Genomic DNA, 26919 nt, shown 5'->3' with positions numbered 1-26919 from the left:
CATGGGGGGTTGAGGTGCAGCCTTTGGAGTTCACGGCTGCTGTAAAGTTTTGGCGCTGGTGACTCCGCATGTCAGGACGGCTGGGCTTTTGCACAGTGGAATACAAAGATGGTAACAGTCAGGAGCTCTCTGCTTGGAGGGGTGAGAAATCCGATAGTGGAAGAAAGGGACAGAATAGAGGATTAAACAGGGGAGTTGGGTAGCCTCTCTCCAGACCCTCGAGAAGAGGATACAGTCAATCTGTTTCCTAAGGGGATGTCATGGGGGGCTCATGCAATTGGTTGCGGCCTTGGAGACCAAGGGGTTCACGCTCAGAGAGCTTCTGGCCATCTGCCTGGGCTTGCAGCAAGTTACTGTTGTGAGGGAGGAAAGAAGCTTCTTCTGGATTCGAGGCTTGCTGCGACCAGGGGACCCAAGACTTCCTGCTTGGTCCAGGTCCCTATCACCAGCTTGGGCGTGTCTGTTACCTTGTACCTGACATCTTGGGTTCTCTTAAAAATGACTCACCCATGGGAATTCCCTGGGGATCTAGTGGTCAGGACTCTGCACTTTCATTGCCAAGGGCCCAGGTTCAATCCCTGGTGGGAGAACTAAGAGCCCACAAACTGCATGGTGCGGCCAAAAAAAAAAAAAAGAAGGCTCACCCCTCCCCTACCATGTGCATGGATGATGGTACTCACCCTCCCCCGCCCCATGTATACACTCACACACATACCACACAAGCGATGCTACTCACCTCCACACACACATGGATAGATGGTGGTGCTCACCCAGCCTCCCCACCGCGTATCTGGTTACATGACATTCACCACCCCCTACACAGATGAGGCTGTTCACTCCACACATACATGGGTGCGTGGTAACATATTCAACTCAGTACAAAGAGAATTCAATGAAAAGCAAGGCTTTCTTCTTCCTGTCCTCTAGTCCTCAGTTCTCAGTGGCACTGCTGTCCCCAGTCTCCTGTGGCTCCTTCCAGATAGTCTAGGCATATATTTGTGCCTGTTTCCCTCTTCGCTCCTCTCTCAGGCTGGGAAGCCACCATAGGACCTGTGGGGCTGCGGAGATTCAGCAGTTATCTGAATTAGCCAGGCATGGCTTGACTCCTGCCCTTCTACCCTGCTTTGTCGCCTCTCCCATTTAGAACCCTCCTTGGGTTGAATTTGTGGGTGCAGAGAGTCTGGGCACTGAGAATAAACCTCAGAGGCACATTCTGGGTGCAGGTGACAGAGGCAAAGACAGACAAATGTGCTAAGACAGACCTGGGTTTGAATTGGAGCCGTGTGGCCTTGGGCATCAACGAACCCTAGTGTTTTAGTCTGTAAAAAAAAAAAAAAAAGGAGGTAATTACACCAAACTCAGGGAATTGATGTAGAAATAAAATATTTGTGAAGTGCCCCACTTAGGTAGGCACTCAGAACTGTCAGTTTTTTTCCACTTGTAAGGAGTGACCCATTTTCAGAATGAATGACACTGGCATGGAATCCTCTGGATGACTTCCTGGAAATTTTCTTGGTGGATCCCTGAGCTTTTATTTCCCTGCAGATGGCAGCCAGTTCTCCATTTTCTGCCAAGTTGGGCTCTCCCCCACCACCCCTTCCTGCTGTGTCCTCCCCAGCCTCTGAACACCACCTCTTCCTCTGTCCTTCCATCCTCTCACCTCTCCCTACCGTTGGTGAGCGGGAGGCTACAGGCGCCTGGAGAAAGCTCTGGGCTGTTTATGGCTGTTCTCTGGGGGTGTTTATGCTGTAATCTTCTTCAGAAGCTCCAGCAGATGTCTTGTTTATTGCTGAAACTTCATCTTTATCTTCAGCATAAGAGAAGAAAGAGGCTATTTTTAAAGAACTTTAATTGTCAGGTCTGCACACCACGGCCTAGATTGCCTCCAAGTTTCATTCTTCATCACGCTCACTCTACCCATTTGAAACCCTTCAGATCCAGGCAGAGAGACCTTATATGTCCTGATTTTAGGGCAGCACTTACATTTGGCAGGCAGTGGTAATCTCTTAAAAAGGTAGGTCAGGGAAGCAAAGGCAATCAGCTGACTGTCTTTCTGGGTTGGGACAAATGGAATAAGAGAGAGTAGCATTTGTATTTCCATAGAAACCAACATCTTCCCCTACTTCTGCCCCTTCCTTCTCCCTACGCTGAGAGGGGCCTGCCTGCTGACTGGCTGGGAAATCTTTAGCCTTACCTTTCCCTTTGGACTCAGGTGGGACTTAAGGGAAGGGGAGAGTAGAAGCAGGTAGTTTCAAATGATACTGACCTCTCAGGAGGGAGGACGAGTAGAGACTATGAGTCACAGAAACTTGAGATGTCAGATTGGAAGGGACCTCTGAGATCGTCTAGTTCTCACTCCTGCCACCTTGTTTTTATCTAACCTATGGGGAAACTGAGGTTCAGAGGCTTCTTGTATGTTTGTTTGTTTAATTGAGTTTTTTTGGCTGTACTTTGCAGCATGTGGGATCTTAGTTCCCCAACCAGGGAGGGAAACCACACCCCCTTCAGTGGAATCATGGAGTCTTAACCATTGAACTGCCTGGGTAGTATCAAGGTTTCCTAATACTGAGTGCAGGATAGAACGTGTGGTTCCTGGTTCAAGGTCACCTAGCCAGGTCAGAGTCTGTTCTCCATCCTCCATTTCTGTCAGGCTGTGAGCCTGTGACCAGGCTCGGGCAGCATACTTGGATTTGGCCTTCCCTTTTGCAGCACCAAGCTATGCCTTCCCTTTCTAGCAGGTCTCGTGCTTTGAATTGGGGCTTCCTAGGTGGCACGACTGGTAAAGATCCTGTCTGCCAGTGCAGGAGACACAAGAGATAAGCGTTCAATCTTTGGGTAGGGAAGATTCCTTGGAGGAGGGCATGGTGACCCACTCCAGTATTCTTGCCTGGAGAATCCCATGGACAGAGGAGCCCAGTGGGCTCCAGTCCAGTGGGCTAGCAAAGAGTCAGACATGACTGAAACAATTTAGCACCCTGGTAGCACTGGCTTGCACAGTGGTTTGATGCAACATCTTCCCTTATCAGAACTACCGCCCCCTAAAATTCCCACCCTTGTCTTCAGCCCTTGTCTCCAAAGGGCCTTTGTTAAAAATATAGAATTTAACTGGGAAGGATACTATGTTGATTACTTTATCTCTTATTAACTGTCAGCTGAGAGCTAAACCTTGAGAGAATGGGGAATGAGTCAGCTAGAAGTAGGTGGAGGAGGGAATCAGAAAGGACTGTAAATAGGGTGCTGTCTGGGCCGGCATGGAGTGTGGTGACCTATGCTCCTTAGATCTTGGTGTTCAGCTGTGGGGTACTGTGCTGAATGGCAGAAGCAGAGCTTTCATCTAACATGTGGAGGTAGGTGCCTTAGACAAGCCCATAGATGCCCACACATCAAGATAAGAGTTTGGAATGTTGCATTAGACAGTCGCGGTGTGAGGGAGTCAGGGGAGACCTCCTGGAGGAGGTGGCAGTTGGTCATTGAGATGGGCCTTGAAAGAGAGGATTTCCATAGGCAGAGATGGGGAGCAGTAGAGCAAAGAGGTGTGGAAACATAAGGGTCTGTTCAGGATGTCACGTGGTAGAAATGTGGGAGCTGCCTGGGGGAACTGTGGAAGCTGAGGCTGGCATCAGGCTAGCCTTGAGTCCTGGTGAAAGGGGTGAGTATGGCCCTCACCCTGCAGGCAGTGGGAACCATTGAGAGGGATGGTCAGAGTGCTCCTTCAGGCAGATCAGGTTGTGCAAGATAAGCTCATGTGAGAATCAGGGGTGGGGAATCTGTTAGGAGGTCTGAGCTGCCCTGCATGTGCTGGACAGGTCCTCTGGCCAGACGGTAGTGGGGGTTGGGGAACAGAAGGGTCGAGGGGTGCTTAAGGCTGGGCCCAACTAAGGCCTTGCCTCTGCTTTTGCCTCACCGTCTTCTGTGTGAAGGGGGTCAGTATGGGCAACTGCCATCTCTCAGTTGATCAGGGAGGCAGCCCATTTGGAACGCCTCAGTTAGGGTCTTACAGTGTGGGCAACTGTCACTTTTCTGTGCCCCCCAGTGCGCCTGTCCTGAGTGTCGGTGGCTCTGTCTGCTGCAGAACAATAGTAATTGCCCTTACTTTTCACCACCTCACTACAGGAGGTGTCCTCCCTCAGGGTCAGCCTGAGGGGATGCATAGAGGAGTCATGGGTGCTGAACCCCTGGAAGTGGGTGCCCGTGGATTACATGCCTGCACATGGCTGAGGCAGCAAAGCTGGACTAGGCAAGGACCTCCACGATCCCCTCCTCCTCCATTAGGATCATTTCTACAGATGTCACCTGCTCATGGAGCACAGTGGGTCATCGTCAGCAATGACTTGATTCTCCCCTTCTCTGGTCTCATGCTGCTGTGGTATCTGGTGCCCACTTTGAGTTGATCTCCCCTGTGGAGGAGGAAGCCTGGGCCTGCTGGCCGGCCGGCCTGGAACTGGACTGGATGTCTCCAGGCAACTGGAACACATAGGGCGGGGAGCTGGCTGACTCTCCAGCCCTCTGGACATCCTGGCCCTGGGAGGGGACAAAAGCTGAGCTCAGCCTCTGCCTGCTCTAGTGTTAAGCTGGCAGGTGGGAGGCATGGTGACCTGGTGTGCTTATAGCTTTGACATTTGAGCAGAGCTGCTGGCACCTGTTCTCTGCCATAGATGTCTCAGAAACACCCTTGCTTTACGTGTTGGAATAAATTGCTTCAGCAGCGAGCAAATGGCATGAGTTTTGCGCTTGTGGGAGCTTCTGATAGAGGGTGAGGATGGAACGCTGAGACAGCTTTCCTCTTTCTTTGTTCTCCTAGCATCTGTGCTGCCAATATGAGGCCAAGTTGGTTCATTCATTGATTGCTCAGCTGCACACTCCATTCATTCTGCCAGTCAGAACTTTTGGAGGTCCCTCTATATGAAGCATGTTGTCACAGACTGACCGTGGCTTTCAGAACGGCAGTAACACCTTGGTAAAGCCACTGACTTTCTCTGAGTGTCAGGTTTCTCTTCTGTAAGATGGGGCTGACAGTGCTTGTCTCACAGCGGGCCGTGAGGATTACCTGGGGCAGTGTATGTAGAACACCTGTCACACGCCTGGCACACAGCAGGCATGTAGGTGGCCCCCAGCTGGCCCACCGGAGTCTGAGAGCACAGTTGCAGGCCATGTTCCACTTTGCTTCAGATCCCCCGTTCAGTGCTGTTTCCTAAATGGCTTTTAAGTGGTGACTTTTTAAGAGAATAACTGAGCTAAGCACGTAGGTGGGTAACAAAGAAAGACGGGTTGCCTTTCTCTTTGTGGTGAGTTTTCTCAGTCAGACCTTGGGACCACAGGGCTGTCACATGGGTGCTTGGTTTCCTCAGTGTGGTCCAGCCTGGGTTGTGCCTCTGAGGTGACCCATTCCATCTTTGGACAGCGCCTCCTATACCCGCTCCTGGCTCCCTATAGCTTCTGGCATCTGGGCCTACTTCTTCCTCCTTGGAATCATAGAGAAGGATACTCTAGTCTCTCTTCCACTTGAAAGCTCTTCAGATACTTTTTTTTTTTTTTTTTAATATTTATTTGGCTGTATCAGGTCTTCATTGTGGCTAGAGGATTTTTTTTTTTCGTTGTGGCACGTGCAATCTTTTTTTAGTTGTTGCATATAGAATCTTTAGTGGCACATGAACTCTTGGTTGCAGCATGTGGGATCTAGTTTCCTGACCAGGGATTGAACCTGGACCCCCTGCGTTGTCATTGCAGAGTCTTAGCCATTGGACCACCAAGTAAGTCCCCAGACAGTGTCTTTTAAATCAAATCTGTGATATTGTTGATTGTAAGATATACCATTCTTTTATGAACCTGCAAGAAATAGAAAGTACTTCCAGTTAAACTGAAGAACAATACTTTGTTATCACTTAAAATGTTTATATTTACTGAAAGAATTCTCTTAGACTTTAGATGTTTTTTGTTGCTATCGCTCTTGCATCCATATAAAAAGGAAAAGAAATTAGTTACAGCATTTTGAAAATGTCTTCACTTTTGGAATCCAAATCTTTCAAATCATTTTTTGACTCAGAGTTATCAATATGTTCTTTTTCTTTTTTTTGGACATATTATATTCTGGTGAAGTGGTGATGTATTTCTTAATCTCTATTGTCTTTGGAATTCTTTTTTCTAGAACTCACGTTTCTTCCTCAAATGGCCCTTGAATGTTCTGGCTCCTGAAATGTTGAGGGTTGCAGTTGTCCAGACTTGTCACGGGGAGTAATAGTCAAATTTCCATATGATGATGGCAGTGAGGCAGTGACAGCTATGCCACAGCTGCACTCTGGCCTCAGGACTGTTAGATGCCAGGGTATTATAAGATAATTCTGCTTTCAGACACTCTGTAACTGAAAAAAATGCACATCTCCTAATAAGTGAAATATGATACTTAAAGACAGCCCTCTTGTCCTCTCCTGAGTTTTCTTCCAGATTTACAACCCTTGATGTAGGTTCTGGTGTTTTCCTGTGGTTCTTCTCTGAACAAACTCCATTTTTGTCTGCATCCTTCTAACACAGCGAGGCTAGTGCCCAGACCATCTATCATATTCATGTTGTGGTGTGACCACAGCAGAGGAAGGCAGGTATCCCCTCCCTAATTCAGGCCATTCTATTTCTTTTAATGCAGCCCAAGATTGCATCAGTTTTTCTGGCAGCTACTTTACATTTTTGACTCACTGACATTACTCCTGACAAAATCTTTTTTTGGCTGTACCACATGACTTACGGAATCTTAGTTCTCTAACCCAGAATCAAACCTGTACCCACTGCATAGTCCTAATCACTGGACCGCCATGGAATTCTCCTGACCAGATCTTTTTAACATGGGGTGTTGCTAAACTGCTTCTCTCCTGTCCTTAACATGTTCTTTAGAATTTAAGTGCAAGCCTCCTCCAATCTGATTCAGAACAAGCATTTCTGTTAAATTTCAGTGTGTTAAATTCTGTGCAACCCTTTCCCTTGAGCTCTTTCAGGATCCTGTTGAATGTGCTTTCCCTAGCATTGCTCAAGTTGCTGGTAAAATCCTTATTACCAGAGAACCCTCTGCTAGAGTCCTCCCCTCCTGACATAATCTTTCATCGGCTTGCTTGGAGACCCCTGCCTCAGTCTCTGCCTTTTGCTTTCCTGACCTCTAACCAGATGCCTTTTTGAATCTAGTTATGCCAAATCTATCGTAATTCTCCACCAACTGTCAAGTATCCTATCACAGAAAGGCATGGACACTCCTTGACATCATGTGCTTTCAGTTCCCAGATGGCTCTGGGACTACTTTCAGGTGTCCCCAGAGTGCCCCCACAGATGCAGTTCAGCGGTCTCACCTGCCAGAGTTTCCAGTGCTCCGGGCTAACCAGGGGGGTGGATGGCATTGAAATTATCTAAATATCCTTTCCTAAAACTCCAGGCTTCCCCCACCCCCTACCCTTTCTCATCTCAGTGTTGGATCTTGACGTGTAAGTTTAAGGATAGCTCTCTTCAACAGGGGCCATCGTGTGCCCAGAGTCGGAGCCAAAGTCTAGTTTCCCAGGGTCCCTTGATACCTCTGGACCTCTTGGCTCAAGATGACCACCAGCTCTTCCTGTGGTCTGAGTGTGCTGTGGAGCCTCAGCTCGTCTCAGACCGCCTTCCTCTGGTTCATGCTCTGAGAGGGGGCTGTCTCAGGGGATTCTTTTGTTTCACATCCTTCTCCCAGTGATGGGACCTGTGCTTTTCAACAACTCACCTTGTCAAGTTTCCCTGTGCGACCGCGTGGCTCTATTCTCTCACTCGCATGCCAGCACCTTGTGAGGGCTCTGCAAACACTAACTCACTTCATTCCTTTTCTTGGAAAAGAATTTCTTTATTTTATTTTTGGCTGTTCTGGGTCTTTGTTGCTGCGTGTGGGCTTTTTCTAGGGTGGCCAGTGGTGGGGGGTACACTTCATTGCGGTGTGCGGGCTTCTCCTTGTGGTGGCTTCTCTCGCTGTGGAGCACATGCTCCAGGGTGCACAGGTTTCAGTAGTTGCAGTGCAGGCACGGGCTCAGTAGTTGCGGCTCCTGGGCTTAGCTGTTCCACAGCATGTGGGATCTTCCTGGTCCAGGGATCAAACCTGAGTCTCCTGCATTGGCAGGCAGATTTTTTAACCGCGGAGCCACCAGGGAAGCCCTCACTTCATTCTTGATTCTTGTGTCAGCCCCAGTAGAGAAATACTCTCATGATCCTCACTTACTAACGAGGAAATTAAGGTGCAGAGGGGTTCACTGACGTGCTCCAGATTTCACAGCTAGGAGGGGGAGGGGAAGTTCGTATCCGTCATTTTGCCACCAGGTCCAGCTCTGAAGCATAATGGTGAGCTGCCTGCTTCCTAAAAAGCCCTGTCTGCCCTCCCTCTCCTGCTCACCCTCCTGCCCCTCCCTCTCTGTGCCTTCTTGTCTTCACTCCCCTCTGCCCTTCCCCCATCCTCCACTGCACAGTTAGAATTGCATTTCAGAGCATCAGAATCATTTACTTCCTCAATCTCAGGTTCCAGAGCCCTCCTATTCTTTCAGCAATTTAAAGTCTGTTTCCTTAGAGTTTCAGACCCAACTTCCCCTTCTCAGTCACTCCCAAGTTCCAGAGGAAATGATTGCTTTTCCTCCACAGTTCCTTCCTGTGTCCCCCCTGGTCAGTACCCATTCGGTCACTGCCATGGGAATTAGGCTAGTCCCTCTCCTATAGGCGCTTCCTCTCTCTTCTTGAAGGTGAAGAGCTCAGTGAGGCTGACTGGAGCTTTTAGCCAGTGGGGCTTTAACGCCAACAGAATGGTAGATCCCACTGCCTGCCCTGCAACCCCAAGGGCTCTCATCAGCTGACTTGGGATTAGGGTCACCACAGCGCAGGAGTGCCTGCAGTGACTGGACCCTTAACCTCAGTCACCTCCCACATGAGTCCTCTGGAGAATTCCCTCAGCCCTCTCTCCTAACACACCTATCCTCCAGAGTATTCCCTCAGCCCTCTCTCCTCACACACGAGTCCTCTAGAATATTCCCTAAGCCCTCTCTCCTCACACACCTATCCTCTAGAATATTCCCTCAGCCCTCTCTCCTCACACACCTGTCCTCTAGAATATTCCCTCAGCCCTCTCTTCTCTCACAGCTGTTCTCTGGAGTATTCCCTCAGCCCTCTCTCCTCACACATGAGTCCTCTAGAATATTCCCTCAGCTCTCTCTCCTCACACACGAGTCCTCTAGAATATTCCCTCAGCCCTCTCTCCTCACACATCTATCCTCCAGAGTATTCCCTCAGCCCTCTCTCCTCACACACCTATCCTCAGAATATTCCCTCAGCCCTCTCTCCTCTCACAGCTGTCCTCTGGCATATTCCCTCAGCCCTCTCTCCTCACACACCTGTCCCTAGAATATTCCCTCAGCCCTCTCTCCTCACAGACCTATCCTCTAGAATATTCCCTCAGTCCTCTCTCCTCACACACCTGTCCCTAGAATATTCCCTCAGCCCTCTGTCCTCTCACAGCTGTCCTCTGGAATATTCCCTCAGCCCTCTCTCCTCACACACCGTCCCTAGAATATTCCCTCAGCCCTCTCTCCTCTCACTGCTGTCCTCTGGAATATTCCGTCAGCCCTTGCTCCTTGCATACATGTCCTCCAGAATGTCTTTATGTTTCATGGGCCTTTCACGTAGACTCACCTCTTTTTCTTTGTGTAGAGATCCTCTGTCTCGCTGTCCTAGTCCAAGTTCATCCCTTTAAAAGATAAAAGCTAGGCATAGGGATGTGTGTAGTCTGCCCCCCGTAAGAAAGAATACATATTTCTGTTTGCGTGTATGTACACAAACGCCATCAGTGATGAGACACAGCAGCTGATAACTATAGTTACTGGTTCCAGAACAGCGACAGACTGGATTGATGTGACGGGAGCAGGAGGGGCGCATTTCCTGGATACATCTGTACTTTTTGCACCCAGTGAAGTGTTTGCCATTCAAATTTTTAAAAAGCATAGATAATCTGGGAGTCCTGATTGGCGAGCTGTAGATAGAGCACGACAGCTGGTTGGGTTGGCGTGCTGCCTTCTGCTCTCAGGTGTGCCTGCTTCCTTAGGTGTCATCGGGCTGCTCACAGCTCGCTTACCTCACAGCGCGGACACCAGAAGACCGTTCCCTGGATCCGGCATGGGTCCAGCACAGAGAGGTTCTGCAGCACAGAGGGCCCCCTCTGTTCCTCCCCGATTCTCATATCTCCAAGCTCAGAAGTAGCTTGAGATTTTTCTGCCTTTTGTTCTAATCTCAGTTTACATTTTTCTGCCTTTTGTTCTAATCTTGGTTTACTTAGAGCTGCTACTCAGAAGGGGCACCTGGGCCTCAAGTGTTGATTTTCTGTGGTAAGTCACCTAAAACATCATGTTTTTGGTTAGGTTTTTTTTTTTTTAATTTATTTTTAAAATTTCTTTCACTATGTATTTTTGGTTGTTTTCTCCTTTGTTATTTGAGGAAATTGAAACACTCTGAATGTCTGGGTTTGCCTGGACATATCCTTTCCTTTTCCAGACCTGTGGGACTTTACATATTGTTTCTTTCCTGGACATCCTCATCTGCCTAGTGCATGGGTGTGTGTGATTAGAAAGTGTCTGATACCCTTTGAGAACACAAGCGCATGACTGGGTTTGCAGATAACCAAGGTCAGAGCAGGCCCTGAAGAAAGAAATCAGGGCATTGGGAGAAGCTAGTCCAGGTACCTATAGTTGAGGAAGTGACCTGATTGGGATGGTGACTTGCTTATGTTGGGCAGTTAATTAAAAAGCATACATTTAGCAGCTACTGTGTGCCCCAGGCCCTGTGCCATGTGGATGACAATACGGTTAAGGTCCAGCCTCTCTTCCCAAAGCCTTCACAGTATTCTTGGGAAAACAAGGCACACATGTTTTGTTTTTTAAATGAACAGATTTTGGTAACAGTTCAGCTCAGTCATAGCAGGCAAGTGACAAAGTAGTCCATGACTAATTTCCATGTGACTGGTGGAAACAGCAGTGGGTGTGGGGGAGTGTCTTCTGGAGGCTGGAGAGGGCCTGGAAAGCTTCCTGGAGGAGGTGGAAGCAGAGGCGGCTACATTTGATCTGTATCTTCAAGAGTAGGTAAAGTACAGATGGATAAGTGGGAGGAAGATGAGAGCATCTCTAGTGGTGTCCAGGAGAAGAGGGGAATTGCCTGGTTTGAAGGTGGGACTCAGAGATGAGGCTGGCAGAGGAGTTTAGGATGGATGCTGACTGCTTTCAGTATGGTGGATAGAGAGAAGATGTGTGTGTGTAAAAGTTCAGAAAAGGAATAGGAGGATGAGGGCCCAGGGTCTTACAGGGAACTCTTGTAAATCCTGGGAAGACTTTGGCCTTTAGACATTTTAGTCAAGGCATCTCTGGTGTTTCTTCCAGAAATGTCCTCAGGAGCAAAGAGGAGGCCAGAAACACTAGCCATACCCCACCATTGTTTTGTTTGGACACTTGCTTCTTTGAGGCGTTTTAAATGTTTATTCATTCAGCAGTTATTTATGAGTTCTTGTTATTATTTAGTCGCTAAGTCATGTCCAACTCTTTGCAATGCCAGGGACTGTAGCCCACCAGGCTCCTCTGTCCCTGGGATTTTCCATGCTAGAATACTGGAGTGGGTTGCCATCCCCTCTTCCAGGAGATCTTCCCAACCCAGGGTCAAACTCATGTCTCTTGTGTTGGTAGGCAAGATTCGTTACCACTAGCCACCAGGGAAGCCCTTATGAGTTCTTACTGTGTGCCAGAAACAATTCTAGGTGCTGCAGTTATAGCAGGGAAAAATAAAGAAGGTAAAATCCCTTGCCATATGGGACTTCTATTCTAGGAGGGAGAGAGAGACAGTAAAGACTTAAAATGTGTGAGGCCAGGTGATGAGAGGTGGTTGACTAACACTAAAGCAGGCAGGAAGCGAGGGTGTTTTGGATGCAGGTGGAGGGAAGCAGTCTGGGAGTGCTGTAAGTTTAAATAGACTGGTCAGGAAAAGCCTTGCTGACTCGCCTTGTTCTGGGACTTATAAGCCAGCAAGTGAGAAGTCTGGGGCCAAAGAGAAGGAGACTACTCCAGATAGATCTTGTTGGGACCCTGAGTCCTTTATTGATCCTGGGGTCTTCAGTTCTAGGCGGCAGGGAGCCTTAGAGTGTTCTTAAATGGAGGAGTGTATGGGAAGATGTCCCCAGTGGTTTTGTAGAGGATAGGATATAGAGGACTGAGGCCGAGAGGCTGGTTGAGAAGCTGAGATTCCAGAAGAGGACCAGGGCCTAAAACAGCCCATTGGTTTGACATTTCCTGCCTAGGAGTGGTGGGGCAGAGCTGGGGAGCAAGCCATGGCACTGGGGTGAGGGTAAGTGTGGACACTTGCAGAAGAGGGATGATGACAGGGCTCAGGTTGTGGGGGGTGACACCAATCCCCGAAGCTCTTAGAGTGTGAGACTTACACATTCTTGCTGTGACTTTTCTTTCATTGTTTTAGTATAGTAGAATGTTAAGAATCCTGGCTGAATTACTCTGGGCAAGTTATTTAACCTCTCTGTGCCTCAAGCTCCATGTCTGTAAAACAGTACCTGGCATATAGGAAGTTTGTATATTGCAGTATATCATCTTTGCAGTCTATTTCTCTCTCCCCATGTATGAGTAAAATTAACGTGTTGGACATATTCTTTCTGTTGTCCTAAAGCTACACCAACTGAAGAAAGCGTTGCTTTTAAGGATTAAATGAGAGAATGCTAGTAACGGATTTAACTTAATGACAGGTGAATACTAGTTAAAAGTACTTCCCTGGTGGCTCAGAGGTTAAAGCGTCTGCCTCCAATGCGGGAGACCCGGGTTTGATCCCTGGGTCGGGAAGATCCCCTGGAGAAGGAAACGGTAACCCACTCCAGTATTCTTGCCTAGAGAATCCCATGGACGGAGAAGCCTGGTAGGCTACAGTCCACGGGGTCGCATAGAGTCGGACACGACTGAGCGACGGAACGGAACGGATTACCACCAAATATTGTGGAAAAAAATGATTTTCCAATGGAAATCCTTTAAGTCATCTGATTCATCCCAACATATTAAGCCTATGGTGAGCCAGGTGCTATGCTAGTCATGTTACCTCCTTTCTTCTTTACAACGACTGCCTGAAATGAGAACTGTTAACCACATCTTATTGATGAAGAAGCTGAGGTTCAGAGAGGCTTGGATTTGCCTGAGGTCACATAGCCAAGTAAGAGGCAGAGCCTGAATTCGCACATTTTTCCCTCTCTGACTACCTTTTACAATAAGCACAAATTACTTCATAAATGAGCCGTTATGTAAATGCACACTGACATACAGTTCCTTACGTTAATCTCCCTTGGTATTTGGTGCCCACATGGAGAGTACAGAGCTGTGGCCAACTTCCTGAACAGACCGGGGCAGCGTCAGAGTGGAGGCCCGGGCCCAGCGGTCAGAGCTGCCCAGGAGTAGAAGATGCCATGAGTGAGTCGGTGCCCTCCCTCAATGACTCATCCCTGCAGGCCTTATCAGAGCCTTTCAGCTGCTGAGTCTCTGAGATCTGTCTAGGCTGACTACGCCCCTTGTGTGCTAGAGGAGCAGTCTGATGGGTTCTGATTCCAGTTCCACCATTTACCAGTTGCATGAGACCAAGAAAGAAGTGAATTGCTTTGTGCTTCAGTTTTATCATCGGTGAACCAGTTCATAGGCTTTTTATGAGAAATAAGTGAGGTGGGCCATGTAAATACTTAGAGGTGCCTGGCCCATAGCAAGCACTCACAAAGAAAATATGCTAATAATTATTATAATATTATTTTTAAAAAGCCTCCAAAACCATGAGGCCAGAATGAAATGTCCCATCCTCTCCACACAATCCGTCCAGGAACACATGTTTGCTTTGCCTTATTGTGCAAATGTGGGTGGAGCTTTCCCCTCACCAGACAGTGAGTGCATGAGACCAGGAAATAGGTCTCAATCAATGTTTTTGACATCTCTGAAGACTTGTGCCTTGTCTAGAAGTTTTGCCAAATAGAATGGATTCCCAGTTTCCCATTTCCCTTGCAGTCGAATATTTTACTTGAAGCCCCCGCCTCCCAAGACCATGGGAAATGTCTGCCATTTCTAAGGGCACTTTACAGTTTGCTCAGTCTTCACAGTCATCCTTGTATGGTCATTGGTTATTATCTCCATTTAATAGATAAGGAGACCGTGACTCCTCAGAGTTAAAGTAATTTACCCCCAGACTGGCTGGTGGAAGATAATGAATGACACAAGTGCCCCTGCCCATCCCAGGTGCTCCCATCTGGAGACTCAGGAATTGACCATTCCCCCAAAGCCCCTTCATCATTTCCCCTTTGCTCTTCTCTGGAGGAGGGTGGGGTGGAGACTGTGTGACTAACATCCCTTTCTACAGTTTTATCCTCTCCCTCCTCCAGATCCTGTTATTTCTAAAAAAGCACATGGTGATGGCTTGTGCTAAGCCAATGATCAGAGTTGCTTAAGTCATCTCAGCCCTGTTCTACCTTCTCTATGGATCCGAGGCCAGGGCTGGGCTTGAGGAGGAGCTGAGACGGTGGGAGGGCATTCATTGTAGCTTTCAGCATTTGGAGCAGTGCCTGAGGACAGACACTGAGCTCAGTGCCCAGGTTGGGGGGTCTGGGAGTTAGGGGGGAACCTGTACTCGGAAGTGGAGGAGGCTGGCATCACAGCCTGGCCCACGGGGAAGAGCAGGCACTAGGTGTGGAGTTCAGAACCAAGTCCAGGGTGCACGGGGTTGCTGGAGGTCGACGCAGACACTCCTGGAGGTGGGAGCATTTCTTTCCAGGAGGTGAACAGGCAAATGGTCTTTTCAGCTAAGGTGAACTTAAACCCCGGGTTCCAGGATGGACTATAATCCAGACTTACACAACTGTAGGGTTGTTCCTTAAGCAGCAGAATTTACCATTTGGTCCAGGTTATTGAGAAAGTACCTACCATGTCCTGGGAATATGAAGTCCAGTAAGATAGGGACTCTGCCGTGAAGAGTTACCTGCTACAGCCTGGGACCTGCGCCTTCTTCTCCTTCCTGGGAACCTTAAATGTCAGGGTGGTCATCACAGCAGCATAGGCTGGGAGTTGGCAAAAACACCTGCTCCTCCAATTGGGTTTTAAGCCTGCTTTGGGGAAAGAGGGGTTATTGGGCCTTTATAATCATGTTTTTTTTTTTTTTATTCCCTTCATGATTATTGTGTGACCAAAGGAGCAGTCACAGGAGTGCCTCTGGAGGTTGGGTGAGAAAGATCCCAGAAAGAACGACCACCAAGATAATGGCTCAGGCGCCCATCCCTTGCTCAGAGCAGTCCCCCTTTCTCTCTTTCTCCAACTTGGTCAAACTCTGTCACCTCTGTCTGCCTCCCTGCCTGGCTCATCCCTGCCTCCAGCTCTTTGCTTTTGTGGTCTGCAGTGCTTTCCTTTCCTTCTTGGTCTTTCTCCAGCCTCACCCTTCAAGGCTGAGATTTAGCGCTGCCTACTTCAGAAAGGTTTCCTAAACTCTCTCAGCCAAAACTCCCCCTCTTTTTTCCATATGCCTCCTGGATGGAGAGCCAGCAGCCCCCAGTTTGGCATTTACATGTTATGTAATGTGTTTTGAGCGCTTGTCAACAGGCAGCAGAGCAGAGACTGGGACTTTGAAGTCTGGTGGGTCTGGGTGTGTGTTCTAATGATTCTTATGAACCGTGTCATTTGGGGTAGATGCTTTGATTTCTCTGAGTCTAAGTTTCCTCATCTGAACTTGAGGATGTGCCTGTCTCACAGGCAAGTTGTAAGGATCTGGTGAAATAATCCACACAAAACACTTAGCACACGGTTCCTGGCTCATAGTAAATGGCTGATACACGGCAGCCTTTGTTAACTATTTGACATGTATTATTTTATTTAATCTACACCCTAGCTTTATAAGGTAGACATCATTGCCCCAAGGTCTCAGGATATGCATGCATTGAGGCTCACTTCCAAGCCCAAGTGCCAGCTGTCCCTGAGGTAGCACTCTTTCTTCTGCTGCCTCTGCTTCCCAAGTTCAGACTCCTAGTCCCCATGCTTTTTGGTATTTTTCACAGTCTTAACCAGAAAACTTAGCAAATGTTTATTAAATGATTCTTCCTGGCTGATTTGATGGGAACCAGGAGGGCAGGAAATAGGACCCACTCAAGCGTTCCATCCCCTTTCAGATGTCTAGCTGATCCAGCTTGTCTACAGGTCCCTGCCAGTATACTGCATACCATTCCAATACCAGGCAGGGCATGGTGCCTTATTGCACCCAGTCAGGGAGGAGGGAAACCAATTCATGCCTTGAGGGCAAATCAGTCCACTCCTTTTAATTAATGTATTTATTTTTAAATAGCAGAAAATAAACTTTGAAAAGAATAAGAAAAGTAAGGGAAATACATGCCTGGATAATCCCCCATGACTGGGCAGCCACTGCCTAAACCCAGCTGCTGGAAAGCAAGCAGAAAAGGCGGTAGCTGGCAAGCAAGCTCTGGGTGGCCTGTGGCATTGTGAAGTGTGTGTGTCCTGTGAGGATCAGTGGGTGAGGGCCCTCAGGAGTGGCTTACTGAACTACCCAATACCCCTGGGTGCAACTGGGGCCCTGACAAGGCTGCTGCTCTTCTTGACATTATTGTAGTCAGGATGGTTTTCACATCATCTTAGATCATGGTTTTCAGTTTTTCTCCAGCAAACTTTGGAAACTGCCACTTCCTTCTCCAGCTGAGTCTCCTTTGGTACCAGCTGATGTTTGTGTCTGCATAGTCCTCATGCCAACTGGTTATTTAGTTTATGTCTGTGTAGACCTTGGCATTGAGCTCTCAGGGACGTGTGGAAGAAGATTGCTTTGCGTTCTGGGTCATGTGTTCACCCCACGGCTAATGCTGCAGGAGGTGAAGGAGGTGACCCGTGCGTTTTGATTCTTTGTTTTTGCTACCAGGCCGGGGTTTGGTTTTTGCTTTGGTTTCTCTGAAACTCTTTAAAACATGTGTGGAGGTGGAGCATCTTTCTCTCGAGGGAACTAAGAGGGTGCTGTTAGAAGGCCTGGAGGTACAGGAATAGATTCCCTTTGGGTGCTGGCCCAGGAGGTGGCAAGAACATGAGACAAAGTCTTTACTAATACTGTTCAGCCCATGCTGTGTGTCAGGCACTGTAGCTGTACCTGTGGAGTCAGAATCTCTTGAGAAAAGTGACAGAAAAAAGCAATGCCCCCCAAAAAAATAAATCTCCATGGGATTCTGATAGGCATATCCTGTTTAAAGACCATGGATACATGCCATCTTGTTACCATCACACTGGAGCTCTTGGAGACTGAAATAACTGATGTTCAGAGAAGCAAAGAGCCAATATGCTGCCTGTCCTGTCAGTGCCTGGGGGTCTGTCTCTGGGCGGGGTGGAGGCTGGTTGTAGATGGGGGGTTGCTGTGTATCCTGCATCCCTTGGCTGGATCTGAACACAGGTGTAAGTGGCAGCAGATGAGCCTGGAGTAAAAGGAGGCCTCAGGTTCAGAGATCAGAGAGTGCTGAGGAGGCAGCATGAGGGCTACTCTACGCAGCAGGTGCTAGCAGTGTGACCTCAGCCAGTTACTGATCTCTCTAAGCCTCAGCTTCCTCACCTGGAAAATGGATTGGATGAGCATTCAGATCCTAGGGCTGTGTGAAGGTTAGATGCAGTCATATCAGCAAAAGTCATTTAAGGGCTCAGACAAGCTAGTTTTTCTTCCCTCACTTGCCCTCTCAAGGGATTGTTTCAAGTTGCTGCCCGGATGTTTTCCTGTATCACTGTGAAGCCAGTAGAAATAAGCTGTCTCCTTCTTTCTCTTCTTTCCTTTTCCTATTGCTCACGGCAAGTGGGACCCACATCTGAGGCAGGGTTCCCAGCCCAGCGCTGCAGGGCTGGGCTATTCCTCTTTTTGGTTCCAGCATCTTCCTCTCCCAGGAAGGGCGTGGGTCCAAGGGCTGTGGGCAGCTCCTGTCACCTCAGTTTGTGGAGATGCCTTGCTGCCCATGTTTGCTTTTTCCTGGCTGCCTGGGTCTCAGTGAGAGTGGGTGGGATTTAGTGATGATAAAGCAGCCAGTTGTTGACTGCTGCTATTAGTGGGGATTCTTTGGGTTTCAAGTGATAGGAACCCAACTTGAATGAGCTTAAGCAAAATGGAATATGCTGGAAGGTTCTAGCAGAGGTACAGAATCTCAAAGGAGGCACTGCAGAATCCAACCCCAGAAAGATTACAGGTGATGTCCAGCATCTCTGGACCAGCATCCCCTACTTAGTCTGTGTCGGCAGGCAGCTCCCAGCTGACCCCACACAGCCTTGCATGTGATCCAAGAGGATCAGGCTTTCCCCAGGACTTTTTAGATTGGAGTGACCCGGTGTGGAGTGCCTGCACACACTTTATACCGAAGAATGTGGCCAAGAAAGAAAGATACTCTGATGAACCTATCCTGAGTCCCATGCCTTTCTTTTAGGCTGCTGAGTGAGGGATGGGGTGGAATCTATTATTGGAACAAAGCGAGATGGATGCTAGAAATATTAATAATTAAGTATAAGATGAACTTTTATTGAGTGCTTTGAACCAAAAGTTATTCTAAGCTCTTTATGTATAGAACTCGTTTAATCTTTGCAGTCAACCCTATTTTATACACCAGGAAGCTGAGGCGCAGAGAGTTAAAGCAATTTGCTAAGGTCACATAGCTAGCTAGTATGGGAGCCTGGATTGAACCCAAGCAGAGAACTCCAGAGGTGCTCCTAACTGCCACCTCTGATGCAGACAATACAACAAGATGCAGATGCCATCTCCAAGCGTTTATTGTTGTTCAGTTGCAAACTTTGAACTAAACACCAGACTGTGTCCTTTATGGCATTATCTCATTTCATCTTCTGAATAGCCTTGTGGAGTAGGTGCTAACATTATACCCACTTTCAGATAAGAAACAAGCTCACAGAAATTATGTGACTCGCCTAGGGCCACCTGACTAAAGTGACAGAGCCAGGATAGGAATTCAGGGTTACCTAATTCCAGGGTCTGAGTTTGTGCCCGCTTTGCTGGGTAGCCTTTGTATTCAGACATTCTTCTTGCTCTATCAGGTGTTCTCCTGGTACTTCGGGTGAAGAGCAGTTCTGACTCAGCATCTGGGCCTTTGTCCTTTGTCCCCAGAGGTTGGGGTGTGGAGACCTCTGCTTGGCACACACTGCGGAGGGGCTGGCTTTGTGGTTCTGAGCTGATTTTGGTGTGTCTCACACGAACTCACACCAAAGGGTTCTTGAACAAGCCCTCAGTGCGTCTAAACTCTAGATGTCTTCATTCCTCCATTCAGCAAATACTCATGGATTGCCTAGGGGGTGCCAGGCCCTGTCCCAAGTTCTTGAGGTTCCTCGGTGGGACTCTGACCCTATGAAAGTAGGAAGGTCCCTGAGTTCCTCTCACATCTTTCAGGATCCATGAGGCTACTCAAACTCGCCAGAAACCTTTCCTGCACCACCTAAGTCAGGCCCCCCAGGGGCCTGGAGACTTCAGACTGCTTTGTTTGGGATTGGCATGATGGCAAATATGAGAGCAGAGATTGTTTCCTCACTCTGATTGATGACAAAGGGAAACGTGTCAGGGAGCAAGTGTGGGCCTGGACTCCAGCCAGCTCTACCGTGAGTCCCAAGCTGCCGTGGTCGGTGCAGATTGAGACCGGGCCGTCCCCCAGTTCTGCCGTCTGTGATGTGTCTGTCTTACCCGCCTCACTGGTTGCTGGGAGGATTATCTGAAATAGCACATGCTAACCACCTGTTGTAATGCCTTCCTGTAGGTTAATCCCACTCCCTCCTCTTAACAACCAGCTAGTTTCATAGGTCTCTCTAACAATCAGGGGCTCTGGATGAGGGCAGTTATAAGGGATCCTTGATGAGGAAATCACCAATTACGTCAAGTTCTTCCTTTTGAGGATGAGAAAACTGAGGCCCCCTCAAGGGCAAAAAAATGGCCTTCTGATTTAGTGGTGCTAAAGGGAGCTTGCAGTGTGTTTGACTGTTGGTCAAATGGAGGGTACGAGGTGGCCCTTGGAGTGACTGGATCAAAGTGTGTGCAAAGGCCCGTGTGCCCAGGCCTGACTGGTGGTTAGCCCTTGTGGACTGGTCCCAAAATGCCCACCTCCATCCAACCATATAGGCAGTCAGGCCCTGTTTCCCACTGTTGGTCTCAGCAACATCCCCAGGAGAGGGGCTTCCATCCCTGGCATCGGGGGACTTCCCTGGTTCTCAAACCTGATTTTGAGAACAGTGGAATTCTGCATCAGGGTGTCCTGCTCCTCCACCCACTGTACCCAGAAACTTCAGGGGAATAGAGGAGTGGAGGCCTCCTGCCCCTGGCTTCTGGCTAGAGGTGACAGCACAGAGCCTATAGCTCAGGCTGATAGAATGTGGCCAAGGCAGGCCAGCCTGTTTGTCAGCTGCCAGGGGCTGGAGAGGTGTGGCTTGATAATGTAGATGAAGACAAGGGTGATTGCAACTTCTGCCCACGTGGCTGCCATTGGTGTGCGGGCCCATCACAACTATGCTGGGACACCTCTCATCTCAGCATGGTGGGAGAGAGACTGTGAGTACCTGGTCAGCCAGGCCTGGGCTTGACAAGTGCCTTCTGCTTTCCAAGCCTCTACTCCTGACTGTGAGGAGCCACTGAGATAACGCATGTCTGGTCTCTAACAGTCGTCCTTCCACACATGGCCAGCGCTCAGTAAATAGTAGCTTTTCTCTCATTGATAGTCCGAGGATTTTGAACAGTGAGTCCCAAATCCCAGGCTCTAAATGCAGCTCTTGTGTACTAGAGAGAATGCATATGTGTTTCTGTGGGCATTAGGCCTACCACCTTGCTGAGCAAAGAGTGCCTATGTCCATGGAGTGTGGGGATTGCCTCTTATTGGTCTCAGCTTTTACATATGTCTTAATTTTTGCCCTTTTGAGATAACCTCTTAGAAACTTGGAATTGTAAATCTTTAGAATTTTTGTAACTCTATGCTTCATTTTCCAAACAGGTGTAGAAGCATTTTCTGCAGAAGAAAGGGGATGTAACCAAATCACTTGGAAGCCAAAATCATAGTGTTTAGGAAACTCAGTCATGATCAGATGGTCCACTTTTATGAATTCCTAGTTTATTCAGCATTTTGAACCCTTCTACCTTGGGAAATATGACAAATTTTACATTGTTGACTTGTTACCAAGTTTTTACACCACTTCAATTACTTTCTCCATGTCTTAGAATTTCTAAGATTTAGAAATTCTGGCATTTTCTATTTCTACTGAAGCAACTAATAAAGCATTCTTGGGAGTTTCCTGGTGGTCCAGTGATTAAGAATCTGCCTTCCAATGCAGGAGATGTGGATTCGATTCCTAGTCAAGGAGCTAAGATCCTACATTCTATGGGGCAACTAAACCCAGGTACCAGAACTAGAGAGCCTGTGCACTGCAACCAAGGACCAGCCCAGCCAAAATTTAAAAGAAAAAAAAAGGCATGCTTTTCTAGATCTGTCTTATTTTCTCTGCAAGCCTTTGTGTAGAGTTGTGATAAGCTTTAGGATGCCCAGAGAGTGACAGACAAAAGATAATAACAACAGTGACATGATTCCTTTCTTCACATGAAAACCTTAGAGTGTAAAGAGACATTCTCTGTCCATTTGGGACATTCTCTGTCCCAACTCTTGGTAAAGTGTTACCATAGGGCAAAATATATGGCACACAGGAGCTTTTGGTAGGAAGAAGATTGAAAGCTGTAATGTAAGATAATCTACTTGACATTCATTGTTGCACTTTGTTTTTAAAGGAAGATGGCAACCTGTGCATGGCTCATCCTGGGAGGAGCTGACTTCAGTCATCACGATGCCTAAGAATCAAGTAAGTCACAGTAGTCTGTCCTTTTCTGCCACTGAGTTGCTTTTGGGAATCAGGCTTTGGAAAGGATAGGGATGCTTGCACTCTTCTTTCAAGCCCCGGTGAATGTGACCTCCTCTGAAGAGACAAATAAGGCCCTCTGTCTTTGCCTACCACATCCAAGGCTGCACAGCCCTCTCACACTGTTAGAGAAGGGATGGTGGCAGGTATTGAGACTGACTTGTGTTTGGAGACATGAAAAGCCTGTGTGACTCAGTGAACTTCGGGTGGCTGGAATCTGTCCCTCTTTCCCTAAGTGATAGCAGCAGCTCAGCTATCCTGACTCCACTCCCAGCTCTGATGCTGTTTCCGACTCCTGCTGGGCCAGGTCTGGGCCGAGCAGCTTCTGCAGGGAGTGACTTCAGAGCAGGGTAGACCATTTGTCCAAGAGTTGGAAATGTGATCACAACATCTTCCTCTGCTTGGGTTCTGTTCTAAGGAGAGTGAACCTGTTCACAACTTTCTGTAGACTCAGCAGGTGCATGGAGGCTTAGTGTCCGGAAGGCTCGCTGTAGGTGAACATCAGTAATGACTTGTTTGGCATCGTTACCCTCGTGAACGGCGTAAGAGCCTCCACACTGTTCTCCTGGCTCTGCTCTCTGTCCCCCTGCTCTGTCTTTTTCAAGGCTGCCAGAGACCTTCTTTAGGGACGTGACTGCCCATCCCTCTCTCGATGGCCTTCGAGGCCACCTCTGGTCACTTTCCACACTCATTATCTGCCTCTCCCCTCTGCCCTGGCTCCTGTCCCACCATTCCTGGGACAGGTCTTCACATCAGGGACACACCTTCCCTCCGAGAAGCATCCCTCACTCTCCCCAGCAAAGCTGGGGCCTCCTCCTCCTTTCTACTCCTGCAGTGCTTTGTTCAGACCTCAGGTGTGTCACCAGCTGAGTTGACTTTTGTCCACCTGTCCATCTTCCCCATCAGCTGTAGGAGCCTTGACAGCAAGGACCTGTCCTCCAGCATTCCCGTCTGTGTTGGGCAGCACCAGGCCTGGGCACGTGGCAAGGGGATGATACTATTGACTCAAGTTCAGGTCCTGAGATTTCTTCAGGGCTTGTTGGCTCACAAAGCCCTATCTTCTGTCTCGTGGGGGCCTTGTATCTTGGGATGGGTTTATTTTACAGAGGTAGAGATTGAGGACTGAGCCATCAGACTGTAGGCTGTTAAGGTCCAGGACCCAAAGCGCCTGTGAACCGGGCTAGTCTGGTTTCTGCAAGCGAAATTTATAATTAGAGAGAACCCAAGAGGTTATTTAGAGCAAACCCCTCATTACCTGATAGGGAAACTGAGGCCTGGTCTGAGGATATTTTCTCAAGATTACATAACCAACTGCTGTCCAATGGAGAATTAGGAGGCAGGCCCTAGATTTCCAGTCTAGCTTTCTCTCCACACTCCCTCCCTTCTCCTCTGCCTCCCATCTGTGTATAGCCATCGGAGAATGTTTGGGGACCATCAGTCTGTATTTCAGTTCAGTTCAGTCGCTCAGTCGTGTCCGACTCTTTGCGACCCCGTGAACCGCAGCACGCCAGGCCTCCCTCTCAATCACCAACTCCTGGAGTTTACCCAAACTCATGTCCATCAAGTCGGTGATGCCATCCAACCATCTCATCCAGGAGGGTAAAGAACTTACAGAATACCCAGAATTAGAGGGAAGGTAGACATGAGTAAAACTGGCCCTGCCTGCAGGAGTTTCACTGGGGTTGTGAGACCGGGGGCAGAGACAGGGGACTGAAGAACCCAGTGGAGAGAGGATGGGGGATGGGTGAGACTGGAGCAGGGTGGAGGCCCTTGTGGAAGGGCAGCTGGCAGGCATGGCCTCGTGGGCACTGAGGACCCATGGGAGTGGATGGGGATGGTTAGGTTAGGGTTAGGGTTATTGCCGGGGAGTCCACGTTGACATCCTAAACAGCAGCATGAAGAGGGGACCAAGCGGAAAGCTGCTTTAAGTTGTTCTGGTTCTTCGTGTCTGGGCAAAGAGGTCCTGATTAGCCAGCCTGCTGTGACTTGAGAATCCCTCCTGTTTCCTGGAGAAACACAAAATGTAGAGGGGGCACACAGAGGAGGGTCAAACGAACAGTGGACAGAGAATTCCATCATTGTCTGAGATGTATATGGGAGGGAAGCGTGTGAATTTCTGGCTGGCTCACTCCTACTGTGCTCAAATGAATTTTTGGTTTGTTTCTGACTGACCACACTTCCAGTTGTCTTCACCCCCATCTCAGTTTTAGGGCTCTCCTGAAACATTCATTTGGTTCAGGCATGATACAGGGCCAGGTAGGTCCTGCTCTTTCCAGTTTTACCCTGCCCCTTCTTGCAACTTCATGGGCATACAGACTGGGAGCCTGGGACTGACTGCAGGCTCCATCTCTACTGGCAGGTTGAAACATACATTTTGCCCAAATTACAGAGAATATGGTGTTTGCCAAATAGGTACCTTGGGTTATTTTCCAAAACATGAGTAGGTTATAAACTTCCACAGGGAAAAGGGTACAGTGTTACATCATTATTATTTACACCCTAGGTTTACATTATACTCCATTTCATCAGGACCATTTCATCTTTATAAAAAGGCAGGTGGATTTATTCCTACTTTGCAGATGAGTAATTTGACTTGGACAAGCTGTGACGTGCCCTGCATTAATGTAGCTGCCTATGGGCTGAACTGGGCCATAGCCCAGGCCTCCTGTTTATAAATTCCCTCATCTTTCTACTCTACTAAGCTTCAACCATATGCAAATTTCTGAAGGACCAAGGACATAAGAGGAACTCAATAAATATTTGTTGAATGAGTGAACTTTGGTTATTTCCTTTTTTAGGGGATAGGTCACTCTTAACCGTAAATGGATCCTCTTTGGCAGCAAAGGAAACACTACCCTGTGAAGTATTTGAATTTCTTACCATGATAAGAAACCAGTGAGTTCTGTTCTCACCCAGCCTCACCTCCAGGAACTGGGTCACATACACTGAATAATTAATTCCTTGAGTCTTTCGCTCGGAGCTTCCTCCTCCTGATGCCGAAATGATCTGACCAGCACTGATCTGACCACCAGAAGCAGATCCTGTTGTCTGTCATCATCAACCCTCAGATGACCCATCTAATTGCTTATGGGGAATACTCTTGGCTTAATCAGGTCAGACTTCCAGTGGTTTGATTTGATTTCCTCCTGCCCTTCTTCCCCATCAACCTCCCCTAGATGGAAAGAGAGAGATCTCTGTGGGTTATCTTAGGTATTTAGGCCCACCTCTCCTTTCTCACTCTCCCTCTGGACTCCCCAGAATTTTCTGGTGAGGGCTGGAGAAAGAACAGCAGCCCATGTCAGGGTTGAGAAGGAACACACGGGGGTGGGGGTAGGGGGTAGTTATCAAAATATCTGCTGGGCCTGCGCTTTCCCTGAGTGACACTTGGGTCATGTTGCTTGGCATCTGCAGAGGATCCAGCTGGCCTCATTAGAGCAACCTAATTAGATCTCGAGGTCACCAGAGTCGAGTGGAAAAAAAGAGCGGGCTGAGGCCCAGAGACCCACGATCTGGTGCTGGTTGTTCACGGCTTAGCCATGTGGCCATGGGCCAGCCACGGAACTTCACCTGCCCTCAGATTTCTTATTAAGGAAGTAAGGGAGGCTCAGAGGGCTGTGGCATCTTAAAGGAGCCTTCTAGACTCCTGTGTCCCCAGTAGCCACTCTGCTTGTCCTCATGATCAGCACCGACTTCTACAGGTTGCCACCTCCTCTGCTTGTCTCTGTAGACAATTTTTTTTCCTGGACTTTGAAGCGTTGCCACCTCTCCCCTGCCCCACCCTGAGATACGCCTGAATGCAGATAAGAACTGCCTGTTGTTGCCCTAGACTCCAGCCAAGCAACCTGGAAGAAATGTCTAACCTTTCAAAAGCATGTTGGGACCTAGGGCATACAGGTCGGTGTAGGAGATGAGTGGGTTTAATCCTGAGGGGAGCAAGTCAGGTCAGGTGATTAGGGTTTTGGGGGATATAAGAGAACTTGATGCCCCAAGGCATCTGTCCAGTTGTTTGACCACAGGGTAGTAGATGTGTTCGTAAAAACATGGCTCCAAGCTTATCATCTTCTTCCCTGGCCAGGGTCTGTGGTCAGAGGGGACCAGACACTCTGGAGTAGTAAAGGTGATGATGTTTTGGAAGGCTGCTCAGGGGGAGCTAAGAGATGTCTCAGACAAACAACTAACACACAAAAAAGGCCAGGGTTGGGAGGGTGGATCTGTCTCTAAGGTTGATGGTCTTCCGGCATGAAAGCTGGAAAGAACCTACAGGTCATCTGATCTATTCCTCTGATTTTATGGGTAAAGAAACTGAAGCAGAGAGACATAACTTAACCAGACCCAGAAAGCAAACTAAAGATGGATCCGAGATGCAAGCCAAGTCTCCTGATTCCCAGCCTTGGAATCATAAAAGTGATTCCAAAGTGGCTCTTTCCCCAACGCCATGTTGCCTCCTCTCTGTGGGTTTAGCCACCACCCTTCCCACTCTCCTCCTTGACCCTGAGCTTGATTGTCTAAGGTGTCAGCAGGGCCCCACTGCTCCTACCTCCTTGTTTATTGAGGCCTAGTAAAACCTGGGTGTGACATCACAGCACAGCTGAGACTTCTCTCATGTGTGAGCTGTTTGACTTGTACTTAGAGACTTAACACTGTTGGGTCATCAGTATTCTGTTTTATATGGGTCTTGGGGTGAAAGATTAATGCAAGACAGGAAACGAAGGATCTGATGACCCATCCTCAGCAATAGTGAATTTGCGTGGGTTTACCATTCAGATAAAAATCAGCTTTGTTGCTAAGCACGCCTCTGAGACTCTAAAGCTGAGGACATGGATCAAGTGCAGCCTGTTCTGTCCCTTGCTCTTGACAAAGTGAACTTTGGGTTAGCGGCTGTCTGCCCAGTCGCTGTGTTGCTGGCACGTGAACCAGAACGGAAGTCATTCACTTCTTTCTAGAGGGCTTCATTTGTCTCAGCACTTCCTGCTGAGCT

At 48.4% G+C, this 26919-nt stretch overlaps 1 protein-coding gene across 8 annotated transcripts in view; it reads left to right on the top strand.

Moving 5' to 3' along the window:
- The window catches only part of MICAL2 (microtubule associated monooxygenase, calponin and LIM domain containing 2), a 242343-nt gene that overhangs the window by 6590 nt on the left and 208834 nt on the right, over positions 1-26919 (top strand). For all 8 annotated transcript variants that reach the window (XM_055423358.2, XM_055423357.2, XM_088843078.1 and 5 more), the window contains exon 2: positions 21814-21884. The gene's annotated coding sequence lies outside the window, so the exon portion shown is untranslated. The remainder of the gene's footprint in view (positions 1-21813; positions 21885-26919) is intronic.

This window comes from Moschus berezovskii, chromosome 14 (genome assembly GCF_049115385.1).
Source record: "Moschus berezovskii isolate FMDL1 chromosome 14, NW_MosBer_1.0, whole genome shotgun sequence".
Classification (NCBI taxonomy): Eukaryota; Metazoa; Chordata; class Mammalia; order Artiodactyla; family Moschidae; genus Moschus; species Moschus berezovskii.
The sequence above is the reverse complement of the archived record's forward strand: the minus strand, read 5'-3'. Positions and strand labels throughout refer to the sequence as shown.